This window comes from Ursus arctos, unplaced genomic scaffold (assembly GCF_023065955.2).
Source record: "Ursus arctos isolate Adak ecotype North America unplaced genomic scaffold, UrsArc2.0 scaffold_36, whole genome shotgun sequence".
Taxonomy (NCBI): Eukaryota; Metazoa; Chordata; class Mammalia; order Carnivora; family Ursidae; genus Ursus; species Ursus arctos.
Genome location: NW_026623050.1, coordinates 19,094,571 through 19,110,457, shown reverse-complemented (window position 1 = coordinate 19,110,457; position 15,887 = coordinate 19,094,571). Strand labels below are relative to the sequence as shown.

At 38.6% G+C, this 15,887-nt stretch overlaps 1 protein-coding gene across 3 annotated transcripts in view; it reads right to left on the bottom strand.

Moving 5' to 3' along the window:
* The window catches only part of UNC13C (unc-13 homolog C), a 755,970-nt gene that overhangs the window by 563,416 nt on the left and 176,667 nt on the right, over positions 1-15,887 (bottom strand). Inside the window, exons 3-4 of one of the 3 annotated variants that reach the window (XM_057306313.1) lie at positions 10,951-11,134; positions 6,305-6,379 (exon numbers count right to left, since the gene is read on the bottom strand). The exons of the other annotated variants lie outside the window; for them this stretch is intronic. The gene's annotated coding sequence lies outside the window, so the exon portion shown is untranslated. The remainder of the gene's footprint in view (positions 1-6,304; positions 6,380-10,950; positions 11,135-15,887) is intronic. 3 annotated transcript variants of the gene reach the window in all.

Here is a 15,887-nt window from a genome sequence, read left to right as displayed (position 1 = left end):
AAACTTCAGACCTACCAACGGCCCTCCTCCTCACCATATAGTCTCTGCTCTCCCAAGACATGCTTTTACCTCTTTGCTTGAAGAGAATGTACTTCCATTTCCTCTTCCCTAGACCATCACTGTTGCAGTGTGGATTATTATAATTCATTCCTTCCATTTAGCTCACATTCACATTCACTACTTTGGCCACCCCCCTAAATCCACTTCTTATATAATAATTTGTGTGTTTCCCTCTCCCAATAGATGTAAGAGCTTTCGATGGCAGGTCCTCTTTTTTATTCATTTCCTCATTCTTTCTATACAGCCTAGCCAAGTCCCCAAAGGCTTCTTAAATATCAACAAAAACAGCTTCCTGCTCTCCACTCACAACTTTATTTCCTTATGCCCCACAAGGATTGCCACTGCCTGGAATATTCTCTCTGACCAATAATCATAGTTTATATCATCCCCTCTTCTTTAAAATATCAATAAAAACTCTTTTAAGCATTACATTTTGTCATTCATAATGTCAAACACAGGAATTTGCCGTATTGTATGCATCAGAATCTTTTTAATTCACCAGGGTTTTTTTCTCTTCAACTATTATACATAAGCATACCACCAGTTAGGCAGTGAGAACAATCGTACATGTCTTGCTCTCACAGAACTGGCAATCTAATGAAGAACAGAAAAGAAGACAGGTTCAGGCACTACCAATTAAGACCAGACTAGATGGTGAGGGAGACAGGCATCAAGAAAGCCAAACCTTTTGGCCTCTGCACAGGTAACCACACATTAAAGCCACACAGACGCATCTTGTCTAAAACTGAACTTGCTTCACTTCTCTTGCAAAAGCTGCTTACAGCTCTGTAATTAACCCAGAAGGAATCCCCTAGACTCCAAATGTTTTATAGCTCGTCTAATTAGGACAAAGGCAGCAGCTCAAGAAGCAGGATACACACCTCCCAGTCAGAAAGGTGCAGGAGATGTCCCTCAGGCAGCCTAAGGCATACAGCAAGAACAGAAAATAGAAACACAGTCATTTGGGCATGCTGGGATTTCTGAAAGATGAATTTTGCAGACATGTTTCAAATCTAAGCTTGATTTTCTCTTATTATTTGTAACACTTTGGCCCCACCTTATGTAGCCGTTTGCGGAGGCTTCAGGACTGTCAGACGAAGTTCAGTAGTGATCTAAACAAAATGTAATTAATATAAACCTGCTAATATTCAGAAATATTAAAATGTACTATCTTTCATGCATAGAGCTGGTATTCAAGTTTCCCTCAGTAGGACTCTGGCTTTGAGCTGCTTTTCTGGGAAGAGAGATGGATTTTGCATAACATGAATTCCTTTTCCATTCCTTTTTAGACCAATTGTTTTCCTCTTACAATATGACCTGTTAGGAGCCAGTCTGTGATCTTGGTACAGAATATTTCCCTTAACACTGATAATCAATCCATATAAGAGTTAACTCACTTTCCAAAGGTTATTTCTACTATATCTCAAAACATATTAGAATTCTAATTACCCAGCCACCTCTCATCAACATTGTGTTATTTAACAAAATATGAAATGCCTATTTATCCAAAATATCTACTTACCAAATAATTAGAAAGTATTAAATAAAGATCAATTATGCTAAAACATAACTTAATATTTTATAATGTGAAAAGTACTAAGGGGAAGCCTTGGAAATCTTCCAAGCCGTCATAATGAATACATATCATTGTACAGTATTACAGACACAAGATAACATCTTAATCTTTGAGTAGTATCATCACCTACAAATATCTATCGCATTTATTCTTGTTCCAAAGTTACTGGCACAAATTAGTTAATTGTTCACTAATGTCTGAATTCCTCATAAATAGGAATTTACAGTATCTTTCCATGAGACTTCAAATTGCTTGGTTTTCTCAGTCATTAATATTTACAGACATAGAGTAACACATTTCTTTGCGTAAAAATATGAACAGGTTTTATCTTTTGGTCCATTTCCAACTGGTATTAAGTAGTACAGTAAATTGTCTTCTATGAGTTTCAAATAACCCAACTAAGAGACTGAATTCGCAATAAAAATGGAGACAACACATGGATTAACTGAGAAATAGTTGAAAAACAGACATCCAGAAACTGTAACTACTATGATATGTATCTTCTTGGTGCTCCTGTAATTTTTTTAAAAACCCTATCTAGAATTTTGTAATTCTGACGTTTGAAATTTGTTTCACATCTTGTGAACTTTTTCAAATTTTCTGCATTCTAAGAAACATCTTCATTCTCATGGAAGAAAGCTCTATATTCAAAACACAACAATCAGCAAATAATATCTTTCAGTATCTTTCGAACAATCAGCAAATAGTATCTTAGTAAGTGCAGACAACTGGAACTAACTAAGAGAAATTCACCAAGGCTTATAGTGTCAAGTACATTAAGAGAAAGTTAACAAGGAACGCTGAAACTCACAAAGAACGCTTAAAAAGTTAGGCTCAAATTTTCTTTCGATAGGTTCTAGCGTTCACCATACTTTGCCTCTTAATAGGCAGCTTCTTTGCTTACCATCACTACTGAGAAATTTAAAGATTTCAAGCTCAACCAAAGAATGAAGGAACATTTTTGCTCAGACGCCTCATTCACTCTTTTCTGGGAAATTTTCCTCCAAAATGAAATATTGCAAATGAAAGCACCTGTCTATAATTAACCATATTGCCTCCTATGTCAGAATTAACAGATGCTCTAAGAATTCCTTTCGAAAACTAAAAAACACCTTTGGAAATTCCCTGGATTTCATTCCATAATCGTGGCTATTGCTGAATCCTTTGGAAACTAGGACCACAAAGCAGGGACCAGGGTGATAAAAACCAATAAACTGGACACAAGTTGGATATGCTGCAGTAATTAAGTAGGGGAGCGACAGACCACATTCTAGATTATCAGGGAAGATTTAGATCAAAGGGAGGGAGGATATGGGACCTGGAGCTAATGGGGGAGGCATTGTTACTACAATCACCAAAGAACAGGAAGACATACACCAGACCAAATTGACATGGATCTATAATGTAACATGGTTCGGACGTAGGTAAAGTCAGGCAGGCATTTCCCCTGTTATTAATTATTCCTCTTCCACCACTCTTGAAGCTACACTTCTGCTTTTTAGCGGTTCTGTTCATGAGCTACATAGATCCTGACATTTGCTGTAGAGCTATTGAGGGCCTCCTGAAGAATGAGAATAAATCAGGGGTCACGGGTCATACTCTCATCTCTCTGCTTGTTCGCAGAAGCATTTTGCTGTGGTAGACTCTTCGCGAAACCCCTATCAGCTGTAATACCGAAGTCATTAAGATTTGCTGTTTCATAATTCTACGAAAAACACACATAAGAATTTTGGATTTTCAGGGCCTTTGATTTCATCAAAAATAGCGTGTTCAAAGCTATTTCAATTTGCTCTAAATGTAGTTGCTAAGATAATTATTGTCTCAGGTCACAGGAGAGGCGTATGTTTTTCCTTCTGACATTTTTTCCTTTTGTTATTTCTTACTTTGTATACTAGTCTCTCTCCTTCCCTTACTAGTCTTTCCTCTAATAACGAATAATATTAGAGAGTTCACATTAAATAGAAAAGTAAAGAGATTTACTGAGCGCTCACCTTCTATTCATAAAGTAGTGAGGTATATGAACATAACTATGATTAATGATAGCTAGTATTCATTAGGCACTTTATATTATTTAATTTTCATAAAAACTCTTTGAAGCAATGCTCTTTATGACGCCATTATTTTCTGATTGAGAAGTTAAGATGCAGAAAGTTTGAGTAACTTGCCAAAGTTTACTCGGATCATGTACTTAATTGGTTTATAGTACTGTTAAAACATTTTTTTAACATTATGTAGAATACTAAATGTCTAAACTATAGGTTGAGACCAAAAGAGAAATCTCATAAGAAAGTATATGATTCATTAGCAAATGAATTCTGCAAATACTTCAGTACTATAGAATTGTATAAAATTTCAGTATTTGGAAACTGAGTATTCTGTTTAACTGGAATCAGAGACACGGTAAGAAACTGGAAGAAAGTAAAGCTGGAAAGGCAGTCTGGAATCTGGTTGTTTTTTTCTTTTCCACCCTAAGTAGTTTAGGATTTTATATACAATGTGGCGTCCTTGAAAGGTTTTGAACAGAGATTGACATGTGCCATGATCAAGGCATTTTTTAGGACAATGAATCTGGCAATAGTGTGCCGAACAGATGCTCAGAGGAGAGGCTCATAAAGAGAGAACAATTGAAAGATTGAAGTATTATTTTACTCACAAAGAGATAACTTGAACTAAGGTGGTACAACAGGAGGAGGAAAGAAGGCATGGCTGGAAATGACGTATCCAAGAGAAAACAAGATTCGGTAATTGACTATGGGTCATGAGGAAGAACAAGGCAGTGCAAAACACTTAAGATTTGAGCCTGGGAGACAAGAAATCAGGAAAAGAAGCAGTTTGGGGGAAACTAGGAGGGTTGAATCTCTTCACCTTGGTGAGACATAGAATGTAAATGCCCTTAATGAGGTATTAATAGGCCGCTAAAGAAATTCAGTTCACCAGAACAAAAAGTAGACTGAGGATCAGAAGAATGCCCCTCATCAAGGCTAAATACAGGAAAATAGCAACTGATGTATGCATTTACTGTATTTATTTATCAAGTTTTATTTATGGCTTATTTAAAAAAAAAAAAAAAAAGATGTTCTTCACCTACTGCCCAGTAACATTGTGATGATTGACTGGGTATTCATCATGATCTTCTAATCCTATCAGTTACATTCCAAGAAGCTAGTAGAATTAAATTTTAATTTTTACATAATGGAAGTTAATCTACATATCTGGCCTCCTGTCAATCAAACTTCTTTGAAATTAAAAAGGAAAGCGTTTCCCTAGTTAAGTTTGTCCCTTCAGCCATGAGAGAGCCCTGCAATCCCCTTCTAGCACGTTCTTACAAGGGTGCCCATCCAGAAGGGAAGACAGCTGAAAGGAGAGAGAACAATTTCACTCAAATGACTGAGTATGCATGTACACTTTAACTTTAAAAGCTCTCAGAAAAATTGTCCTATGAATGACGCAAGTAAAGTGAGCAGCTAAGTACCGGAATACCATTTCTCTCTTGTAACGAAATGACAGCACTTCAACATTATCAAAGTCGCAGCAAATATTTATGACCCACAAATACGGGGCTGTACACAAAATATGCAGTTTCATGGAATATGCCATGTTATGTGAAGGAAAACAAGTTGACAAATTTTGTTGAAGTCCTACAAGGATTAACACTGTTTCTTCAGTTTCTCAGGCAGGAATGGATATTTATAAACCTCTAGTCTTGGGAGAAGCAAACCAGAATCAACTAATTCTGTAGCTTCCTTTCAAATAGAGTCAACCGTAGAGAGCCCGCATTATGTAGATTTTATAGAATTTCTGAGTCTGAGAACTGAGTCTTCATGAGCATGAAAGTCTTTTACAGATGAGAAAACCAGTGCTTAGAAAAGGACAGCCCCGGGGCGCCTGGGTAGTGCAGTTGTTAAGCGTCTGCCTTCCGCTCAGGGTGTGATCCCAGAGTCCTGGGATTGAGTCCCACATCGGGCTCCTCCGCTGGGAGCCTGCTTCTTCCTCTCCCACTCCCCTGCTGTGTTCCCTCTCTAGCTGGCTGTCTCTCTGTCACATAAATAAATAAAATAAAAAAAAAAGAAAAAAAAAAGAAAGGAAAGAAAAGAAAAGGACAGCCCCACTTTACCCAGCCAGTTGGAAAATGAACCAGGATTTGACGAACTATAGTATTTTCTAATGGACAGCGAAAAGCATGGGACTCTGGTTGGAATGCTTGCGTCAATTCTTTATTTTTATTTTTATCTGGTTGACAATATTTACTAAATAGTTCTAATAAAGCAATTGTTTAGGGTTTTGTTAATTTTTTTTTCTTAGCTATATGCCACTTAACAACGACATGATTTAAAACATGGCTGTTCTTTCTCCACTGTTTCTAGAATCAGATCAACGGTGTTCTCACTCAGAAACACACCTCAGTAATTGTGCCCAAGTGACCAGTTTTTCCATGTATAAAATAGAAATCGTCATCCTTATCTGAAAGCTACTGTTGCTTTTTTTTTTCCCCCTTAGTTTTAACGCACCTAGAAAAGCTACTTCTGGAGTCTCTTATTTCAACTTATGAAACACATGAAGCAACATATTTTCATTCAAAAAATATATATTTTTTGTCTATCAAGAAGACATATTGCACTTAGACTCTCAAAAGCCAGAATGCTCAGAAAAAAATAAAGTCTATTTTACCTTGAACATTGGACTTGGACCAAGGGAGACTGGCTGTTGAGAATAGAGACAGGCTGAAGATGAAGTTGTAAGAGTCTAAGGGAGACAAGAAAATATTTTAGAGGAAAACCCATCTTCTCTGATCAGTTTTTAAAACTACTTTGGAATCCCTAAGTATTATTCATAATGTTGAGTTTATAGCTTGCTAACCAGTATTTATTTCCACAAAATACTTTAACTCACTACATAAGAGAAATAATATAAAATATTTCCCACTTGAAGATTATAATATTTTCTATATGCTGAGGCTAAACCATATAATGAGGATATGTAAGAGACAGGAAACAGGGCACCTGGGTGGCTCAGTTGGTTAAGTGCCTGCCTTTGGCCCAGGTCATGGTCTCAGGGTCCTGGGATCAAGGCCCACGTTGGGCTCCCTGCTTGGTGGGGAGCCTGCTTCTCCCTCTCCCTCTGCCTGTCGCTCCCCCTGCTTGTGCTCTCTCTCTGTGTCTGTCAAATAACTAAGTAAAATCTTTAAAAAAGAGAGAGAGAGAGAGAGAGAGAAAGAGAGGAAATATTTATGCCTCTTGGATCACAACCATTTTCACAAGAGAAGGAGAAATGATTCAGTGTGTCTTCATTTCTCCTTCTCCTCTGGAGGACTTCTGATGCAGAGGTTAGAAGACCACCTCTTCACCTAACTATGCCTCAAAATACTACAAGTGGAGCGAACACTGCTGAAGCAACCGTTACCTCTACAGATACCATAGAACTGAGCCCTCAATCTTCTGCACGCTCAAAAGCTACAAATTGAGAGGGCTATTAATAAATACCCCCCTTTTTTAGGCTGGAAGGGAACTGGAGCTTAGCCACATAAGCACAGAGCATTTGAGATCCAGAAAGGATTTCTAATAATAAAAATTACAACAAATGATGCAAATTTAATTTCTTGACTTTGCAGTTATTGCTTGAGTGGTATTATCTTAAAGGTATTATCAAATAAGTTGATAATACATATAAACCATGACACAGGTAGAAAGTGGCTTTTTATCTGTAAAAGTGTGTTTTAGAAACAAATTTGGTGTGTATTTAAAATTCCAAAAATTTCCAGCTGAAAAACAGGCATATTTTTCTCAGGTGGGAACATAATTCCCATGTTTCAAAAATTCTGGGGAAAGTCCTTCCATAGTAAAGACTATGGGTGGGATGGAAAGAATGAAGAACAGAAGCTGATGGTATTGAAATTGGAAGACAATGTACAGGTGGCATAATGTCTCAGAAAACTTACGGTAGGGACTTTGCATTGCATTAGCTGAACAGGTCAATAGAACTGAAAGTGTGTGGGGCATTGGGAAAAAGATACTACCATACCAAGTTTACTGATATTCAAAATCACAGATTTGCCCTATATCAGCAAAGACACGAAGGGCATCCCACTCTCAAGTGACCCTTACACACACACACACACACACACACACATACACACACACACAGACATACAACACACACACACACATGCACACTTTGTATAATTTGTCTTTGAAAGGGAATCACCACAGTTGTCATCCGTTTACAATGACCCATGGGCTCTTAAATAAGTAGTTCTGTGTACCACATACTTCACTGCCTCATAGTTAAAGACTAGCAACCATAGAAAGGCGTTAGATGGCCAAGGAAGGGAAACGGTTTACAATAAGGACATGATAATTGAATTCTCTAGGCTTATCTAACATGTTTACCTCACATTTTACGTAGCACATGGTGATGACAATTTCTGGAAGAACTTTCCAAATCTCTGTAATGGAAGCCTGGCAACAAACAATCACACTAGGAAATAAACCCACACCTGCTTATTCACCTTCAAACCGAAGTTCACGATTGTACTGACGTTACACTCTTCACAGAATTCCACTGTGGTCTGAACAGGCAACTTTGATTATGAGAGTGTCAAATAGTCTTTTAAATTACCTCAGTTCAGTTTATTCATTACTTTGAAAAGTGATCATTTAATGGATTCGGTAAAGTAACTGTAGTGTCCTTGCTATAGTGTTTCATCCACAGGTACTGTAACACTTTTCATATAAGATGTCAACACAGAAGAAATACACAATTTTTTCCACACCCTACTAATGAATGCAAACTCAACTTTTTGCCCACCTTCCAAATCACTCTTCTCGCCCAGGAGTTGCTTATAGTTACTGACCATATTTTGACATTGTTGTTATTATAGTAATGTGTGGAATTTTGAAACACCTGATTTACCCACTTTTCTTTTTCTTTTTTTTTTCTTCTTTTTTTTGTATGGCCCAATTTAGTGCTCTGGATCCGTAACATTCGGCAAAAATGAGGTTTTGGATTTAAAAGAGCAGGATAGTGCTTTACTTTACAGTATGCATAAATTACAATTTAAATTTCATTTACTTCTACTCCATTTGAACTTTTAAATCATAAGAAAATAGCACCAACAATAATTTAAAGTCAGGTTCTAGAGCTTTGGCATTAACTCTTTGTATTAACACTTAAAAATCTATATTTTGATATATACAGAAATGTGGCAAACTTTCTCATTCTCTTATTTCTCCCCTCCAGTAAAGCTCATTGAATTTAAATACATGTATGTTTAATTTATTGCTGGTTGTACCCACTTTTATGAAAATAATGTATTGAAGTGTAAAAGACAGCAAAATTTTTTAAAAGCATATTTACCATTAATTCAAAAATGAGATAAACTTATATTCTTAGCTTTTTAAAGAAATGCAGAGTATTTCCAAAAACTCATTTTTTTGTGTGTTATCCACCCACCTCTTTCCTTTTTCTCTTGAAAGCCTAATAAGGAAAATTGACTTTAAGCTTTGTCATTTCAGCCTAAGGTACTAAGGCAGCCAACGTTACTATTGTTGCCTTATCTGTCTTTCTCTTTATTATACAAGTATATAGATGATGTAATTGCAGAAGTTAGGGTTTACTCGAGCTGTTGAGGCAAAAGGATTTTTTTAGACTGCCTCCTTCAGCACCATAGAACAATTGTAAAACAGAACCAAGAACACAATTTAAGCAATTGATCTCTTGAAAGCAAATCTGCAGTATCTTCATCTTGAAAGACTGCTCAAGAGCTGGAAATGCAGAACCACTAGTAAAGCTCAATTTGCTCCAGACTGATGCTGAACTGGAAAAACACTTGAGTGACATAGTGCTAGTCTATGGCATTTTGGCTTTAACCCCTTCTCAGAAGCCCCAACTTTTCTGTTTGGCTCTAATTTTGTCCCCAAAACCCAAGGGATTAGGAAATATCCCAGCCTTTTACCCCTGCCTTGTTTGTCCGTGAGCTGATATTCCCCTGAAAGTTGAGTGGAAACTAAGCAATCATTCATCATTCTGCATTTAAAATAAAGCAGTGATTGAGAAGTCCATGATCCTACATAGAGCCACCCATATTAGAAACACCGAAGAGCTGAGCATTTACAAATGCATCTACTACACTAGGAGAACCCCCATGGTTGTGATTCAAAGTGCAGACAAAAAGAAACAAGAAAATGCAGACACAAAATCACATGCAGATGAGGAAGCGCAGACAGGGAAAAGAGAACATACCTGAGGGATTCTCCTTTTAAAAAAAAAAAAGGTACACACCAGCTGGGCTGTTTCTGCCCTCCTTTTGGGGTGTATATGTTTTCCTTTCAGGAATACCACTTGGAATCCTGTTTCCAGTCTCCTTTCCTTTATTCAGCCACAAATAGTTAGAGCAGGAGAGGAGGCTGTATCCCAGCGATCCGACTCAAGTGCAATCGGGCATGCCTTTGGTCTGCAACGGTGTCGGTTCTTGTCAATTCTATCGTGCTCCCCAGGCAGCAGCCTCCAAAGCAATTTTACAACTTAGCTGCTGGCATGAAACTGCCTTTCACTCTCCTCATTGCCAAATTCCTTCGGCAGCTCATTTCTCATCCCTGTCTCTAAGAAAGCAAAATGGGTTGTCTCCCGTGCGTTGATGAGCGCCAAGGTTCATCAACAATTGAGGCTGAGTGCGTGCGGGGAACTTCACACAGCGCGGGCCACCGCGGCGGCGGCGGCTTTGGGGAATGCAGCACAGACACTGCGATCCCCCAGCCTCCTCTGCCCAGAGCTCCTCGGCTCCCTCTGCTGCCGCCCCTGCCGCTGCACAGAGCAGCTCCTCCAGGCTGAGCCACACAGCCCGTGCTCACGGGAGATGCACCGTGGCCGCTGCGAGGTGTGGCCGGCGTCACCACCGCACTGACAACTAACTGTGGGACGCAGCTTCATCGCTGGGGAAAACGCCTGGATGCCCAAGCTCCTCAGCCTAATTTTTTTTCTTTATCTCGGAGCGATGACCTAGGAGACAATTGTACGGCCAGCGCTGCTAGCCGTGTGTGCAACCTCTTCGATAACATGGACAATTTAATAATTACTGGTTTGGATGTAGTTGACTGTGCTTGGAATCATGAAAAGTACACTGCACACAGTATAATTCCCAAATAGCCACGGAGAGACAGCTAACAGGACCCCGTATTTGGAGAGAGGAGAGGCTGGTATCTCATCCCAGATAGTTTTCTTCTTTTTCATGTGTGGAAAGCCATTTGAAGGTGATTCTTGAAAAAATTTGAATTAAAGACACATACACAAATCAAAGTGGGAAATGGTGGAAAACTTACTGTGACACAAGGGTTTTGCTTCTCACTTAGAAATAACGTCTTCCCGTCTGATGTTAACGTTCTAAAGATCTGGCTAGGAATTGGATGGGCTTGCTTGCTTTTTTAGTTTTGCTGAGTCGAGGAGGTGGAGGGAGTAACAGCTCCCACTTTCCATCAATAAAGCATTTTCTATCCTCTAACCCTCCTGTTGAAACAAACAAAAAAAGTACTGGATCTTAAAATAGAGCCTTAAAGAAGCTCAAGTCCTGGAATAATTTATAGATTTTAGGCTGCATCTGGTCTGTTGGCTTTCTTCTATCTACTTTTCCTCATCTTTTACAAAATAGATGGATATTTCCGGGACTGAAGAAAAGTCGACTATTATTAGTTGAGATCGAACAGAAGAAACATATACATAGATGTGTGTGGCATTTTTCAGTACATGTAAGGATGAATATGATGAATATGCCTTGGCCAACTTTAGAATTGACTCTACCCTACCTAAACATTCAATATATAATAGCTGACAGCAAAATGAACAGCTAAGCCTGATAGAGCATTTTTGCCAAAAACTTGTGGCAAAACACATTCCACCTACTAGCTTGACAACCAATAAATAGTTATTTCTATGATTAAAAATAATTCTCCCCAATTTAACACAATATATGTGCCAGGTGCCAAGAGCTGAGCACCCCCCCCCCATTCCCAGCCCCACCTTTAGCTCACAGCAGCACAGCTTCCTCAACATGCTGCTCAAGTGACTGTTAATGGACTTGAGCAGCTGCTCAAGGTCTAATGAGCTTCATCAGGGGCTCACGCTGGGGCACCGTGATCCCCGCCTTCAAGAGCACCCGAGTGGGAAGCAGGACAAAGCTCTGCTGCCCCCGGCTGTACGCACTCCAGAGTAGCACAGGAAAACCGTCAGACCTAAAAGTAGATGAGAGGGCAAAACTGGACTTTTTTTATACAGAAAAATTCAGGCTAGCCAGTACACGGTTTTGAAGAATGCCCTTCAATACACAGAGGGAAGAACACTATTTACAGAGGCTTGTTCTTTTTTTAGTGTGCAACACCCAGAACAAAGTGCTGGAGCTGCTCCGCGGAGAGCCCCCAGCACCCAGAACCGTGCAATGTAGGTGAGTCCTCAGTAAATTAGGATAGAATGTCAGTGGTTTAAACGTTAAAACCTATAGAAGGAGGGGCGCCTGGGTGGCACAGCAGTTAAGCATCTGCCTTCGGCTCAGGGTGTGATCCCGGCGTTCTGGGATCGAGCCCCACATCAGGCTCCTCAGCTATGAGCCTGCTTCTTCCTCTCCCGCCCCCCATGCTTGTGTTCCCTCTCTCGCTGGCTGTCTCTGTCTCTGTCGAATAAATAAATAAAAAATCTAAAAAAAAAAAAAAAAACCTATAGAAGGAAATACAAGTAAGATGATCCTGTTCCTGTGTGATTCTCAGAGCGTGTCTGTACTGTGATGAAAAGACATGTGTTAGTATTTGCTCTAATTCAAATACTCTCATTGAGGAAATAATAGGGGCAGTGATCATCAGTCTCTGTTTTTAAGAAGAAATGTCTCATGAATGCTCCAAAGTCAGTGTGTGTGTTCTGATAAATGCACTGCTTAGCTATAATCAAAGGATTCTGGTTATATATTTCAAAATAGAAACTATCTACATCTCTGAAAGTGGCAGGAATTGTGGATCTGAGGGACACCAGCTGCTAATAAAATATGTCACTTATGGAGAGAGTGACAGAGCTTACAACGTTATTGACCTTCAGGGACACCAAATCCCTAACAGAATTTCCATGGCTCTTGATGGGTAGTTTTCACCTGCTAAGTACCTGATCTGAATAATACATAATCACAATCATATGAATGAAGCAATAGGTTAGAGTTCTATACATTAGGATAAGACACATTCCATTCTTGCAAAGAACTTTTCAAATTCTTGAATTAGTATCATAAAACAACACAGGATAGGCAATGAGTGATTTCCATATACATACTTACACCTCTAGAGGTATGTACAGCCCAAAAACTCACAGACTGATTAAGACAATAAGATAATTTCTCCTTTAAATCTTTCAGCAGTAATTTCAGGAGGAATAAACCGCTAGGGTACCATTCATCTCCTATATCCCAAGACATAGGTGGGCTAGATCATTTGTCTCTTTGGTTCAGGTGGGAGAAGAGGAAGTGTCTGGGTCACTGGTCTTTTTTTTATCAGTAGTAAAACCTAACTAAACCAAAAAGATCAAGTAAAAGGACTGTTCTTGTATAATTCTGCTACTGCCTGTGCATTTGGCTTTCAGCAACAGAAGAATTCCTGAAAAAGCAGAAATTAACCTTATAGGTATTGAATTATATTTTCAGCTTTCTAGAAAACCTTGCTCTTTATTTTAGGGAACTGGTAACCTATCACTGGACCTCACTATTAGGAAAAAAAAAAAAAAACTGAACCATCATTGGCTCCCTGTATGCACTTAAATGTATTGGTAAAATGGATTATTGTCAAGATAATCAAAGACAAAAACATGATTACATCAAAAATAGTAAGTTGTTTCTAGCTTTGTATAACTGAATAATGCATAGGGGAACAAGTATTTGGGAATAAACTATCATATGGAATTTGGAAAGATGGGCAAAATGTTGATTTCATGATAGTAAAGCATACATTAAGCTCTGTTCTTGAAGTTTTCCATTAAATTATGAATCACGTAAAAAGCGTACATTTGAAAGACAGTAACAGCGTGTAACTTTGGAGACTAGGTCATGCAAGGTACTGCAGCTTCCTTTTTGCCCGCTCTCTTTTGGTTTGCTCACTCTTCGGAAAGTTAGCTGCCATGTCACGAGGACACTCAAGCAGCCTAGAAGGAACCCACAGAGCAAGTAACAAAGGTCCCCTCCCCATAGCCAGATGGGAACTGAGACTTCCTACCAACAGTCATGTGAAAAAGCCATTTTAGAAGCTGACCTTCTACCCACATTCAAGGTTTGAGAGGACGACAGCCCCTGCTGACACGCTGAGTGAAACCACCTGAGAAACCGTGGAGACACTCGGGGAATAAATGCCCATTGTTAAAAAAAGGAAAAAAGAGAGAGAGAGAGAGAGAGGGAGAGAGAGAGAAAGAAAGAAAGAAAGAAAGAAAGAAAGAAAGAAAGAAAGAAAGAAAGAAAGAAAAGATAAACTGTTAGAATTTCCAAATGAGAAATTAGATGGACTATTTTTCAACTTGTGGATTTAAGGGTACTTAAGTGTCTTATGATGTAAAGTTTTACTAATTCAAAGGGATACATGCACTCCTATGTTTATAGCAGTGTTATTTACAATAGCCAGGATATGGAAGCAACCCAAGTATCTGGTGATTGATGAACAGATAAAGATGTGAGATATATACATACATATACATATATATATACACACACACACACACATACATATACATACTCACACGCACACACATATATATCTATACACACACACACCAGGATATTATTCAGCCATAAAAAAGAATGAAATCTTGCCATTTGCAACAACATGTATGGAACTAGAGAGTATAATGCTAAGCCAAAAAAGTTAGACAGACAAATAACATTTGATTTCATTTGTGGAATTTAAGAAACAAACTAGTGAAGTAAAAAAAAAAAGAGAGAGAGAGAGAGGAGAGACAGACCAAGAAACAGACTTTTAGCTATGGAGAAAATAATGGTTACCAGAGGGGAGGTGGGTGGGGGGATGGGTGAACTAGGTGATGGGGATTAAGGAGTACACTTGTCATGATGTGCACTGGGTGATGTCTGGAATTATTGAATCACTATATTGTACACCTGAAACTAATATAACACTATATGTTAACTAACCAGAATTAAACATTAAAAAAAAAAAAAAGATGTAAAAGTTTTGGGTTCAACACATTCAGGAACAAGAGGAGAATGTCACAGTTCCCTAGTCAGTACTGGTAGTTCTCTTCTCTGTGTGACCTTAGCACTTTTATAAATCTCTATGGTAGTATTAGTTTAGTATAAGGTGTGTTAACTATTAATTTACTCACTTACCTTAGCCTTTTTGTGCTAGACTGTGATGTCCTTGAGGACAGAGACCATGGTTCATTCACCTTTATATCACCAATGCCCAGCTGAAAGCCAGACTCATGAAAGGTAGGCGAGTGAATAACCGTGTATTTAGTTGGTAGAGCACAGAGCTAATGAGCCTAAGGACATGGGTTGAGTCCCTGTGTAACCAATTAGCTTTGTTCCTTTTCTGGTCCAAATGGCAGCCTTGGTTCTCACCAGCTGTCTCACAAATGTGTGCCAGAACAAACCACCTAACTACATATTCCAACAGGGGTAAGACAGAACACAATAATAATGTCTAAAGTTAAACCCTCTTACAAAGTGTTTTTACCTACCTTTTCTCATTTAATACTTATCTTTAAAATCCTGCAAGATATTTTAATGGTCTTGTGATTGCCCCATCCTAAAATGCTGAAACAGAGACTCCAAAAGCCTGCCTGACTTACCAGACTATACGGAACTAGTAAGTGGTGGAGACTAGACTAGCAATCAGGCATTCAACTTCTACTTTAAAACTGGTTCTGCCACATAGCTGACAGATATTTATTTAAACACCATAATCAACGGCAAAATGTGTAATCTGTTAAAAATTCTACTAAAGGGTGAATTACTTAAGCAGATGCTCTTTTAGAGTATGTCTGCTTGGGTAGGCTTTGGGTAACCATCATGCGATGTTGAGTGCGTTTGGTGTGAAGCATCTCTAAAGCCCCATCCTGTTATTCTCTTCTTTGCTTCTGTAAAATTCATGTCAGCACTTCATCATATGAAGGTTTTTGTTTTTTTTTAAAGGGGGTTCCAATTGCTAGAAAGACACAACATTTGGACAATATCAAGTAAAATGATTTCCATTCCCTTATTCCTTCAATTTTTGTTCATTCAGGGAAT